Source organism: Gavialis gangeticus, unplaced genomic scaffold (genome assembly GCF_001723915.1).
Source record: "Gavialis gangeticus isolate Ggan-Ray unplaced genomic scaffold, GavGan_comp1, whole genome shotgun sequence".
NCBI lineage: Eukaryota > Metazoa > Chordata > Crocodylia > Gavialidae > Gavialis > Gavialis gangeticus.
The window spans coordinates 103,367,500-103,369,077 of NW_017729024.1; the positions used below are offsets into that span (position 1 = coordinate 103,367,500).

The 1,578-nt window shown below is 38.3% G+C and overlaps 1 protein-coding gene across 2 annotated transcripts in view; it reads right to left on the reverse strand.

Annotated features, from left to right (window-relative positions):
- Positions 1-1,578, reverse strand: part of MAMDC2 (MAM domain containing 2) — a 157,844-nt gene that overhangs the window by 1,916 nt on the left and 154,350 nt on the right. The gene's annotated exons all lie outside the window — the stretch shown is intronic.

Sequence of the window (1,578 nt, forward strand, 5' to 3'; positions counted from 1 at the left end):
TATATATATATATAAGAGTTTGTCTGGTTTTGACTCAAGTGACACCATTCTAGAGTTCTTTCATAGAAGTCTTTTGGCTAAGGAATTTGGAATAAGTGACTCTAAAGTTTAATTACCAGTAGCTATATTCTAGATGACCAGTGGTCCAGAAGAGAAAGTAAGCAATTATAATATGTTATATAAAACTATTAGAATGTACATTCTTAACTGTAGGACTGTAGCAGGCTACATGCCTCAGGTCTGCAGCCAGTAGGAAAATGATTGTCTGGCTTGCCTGGAAGATTGGGTCAGCTGTTAAGGATGAACCAACCTGAATGAAGTTAAAAGGCTCCCAGGAAAAGGAGCCAACAGAACAGAGGAAGAGAGAGGGAAGACTGTATGGCTGGCAGGTGCACCACCAAGCCAGGGTCTGGGAAAAGACCAGAAGGTTTGAGATAACTGTGTATTGTGGAGCCAGAGGCTGTAGGAGTGAGCCAGAGAACTCGCTTCAGAGAGAAAGAAGGAAGACTGTGGTGCTGAAGCAGCACAGAGCCGGAGTTGCCCTCTCAGGGTCTGGGAAAAGATCCTAGACTGTGAGTTAACCCCTTGTTGGTGATGCCACTGCTATTTGCTGAGTTATGTTGTTCCCTGTGGGACAAGTTGACCTGAGGGAAATAAAGACTATATGATGTAAACTGACATCCCACTATAATGACATATCATGAGTGAGTCCATAATTAACTGAAGATAAAGTTAATTGATCTATAGTGACATAGACAGAGGAGTGTAAAGCCAGTTATAGAGAAGGAATACAAGCAAAAATATATAGAAGTATTAAGAAAAGGGCAGATAGACTTGCTTCCCTTTTAAAATTTGTATATTTGTATCTGTACAATTAAAGTACTGGGTCAGTAGGTGTATAAAACGTTTTTTGTAAATTAATCTACAATTATATTTAGTTATCATTCATACTAAATGTTATGTTTATGCAAGGGCATTCATAAATAAATAACACAAGCCACAAGTGTGGGAAAGAGTCCTGCCAGACTGGCAAGCACAGAATATATTATAAACATAAAGTAAAACTATACATTCATTGCTATTAGCAGTAACTTTAGATTCACACATATAGACTGAACACATTCACGTATCTCACAGTAAATAATTCCCATTATCACTCAGGTGTTCCATTGACTTCCAGTCATGTTCTTTCCTATGCATTTCTAACCATTAAAATATTTGGAGGTTCCTAATTATTGGATCTGGTTTGAAACTTCCCCAGTATTTAGTAGTGCTCAGATTTGGGGTTTGATTGCAGCATATTTCTAAGTAACAGGAACCATACTGTGAAATTATTTACATACTTCAGTGCCTCATTGCCACACAGTGCACACACAAGCAACCAGCTAGACTTCCATAATGAATTAAACAAAACGGCACAGGAAATCACAGCAACTCAGATGGGAAAAGTCAACCTGCAAAACCAATCAGGAAAAGCTAGCTCTATGAAGAATTAATACAGTTAGGCCCTTGCCACATGTTACATATTTAATGCAATAAATTTAGACTGGCCACATATGCAAAGTAAGACCAGCCACA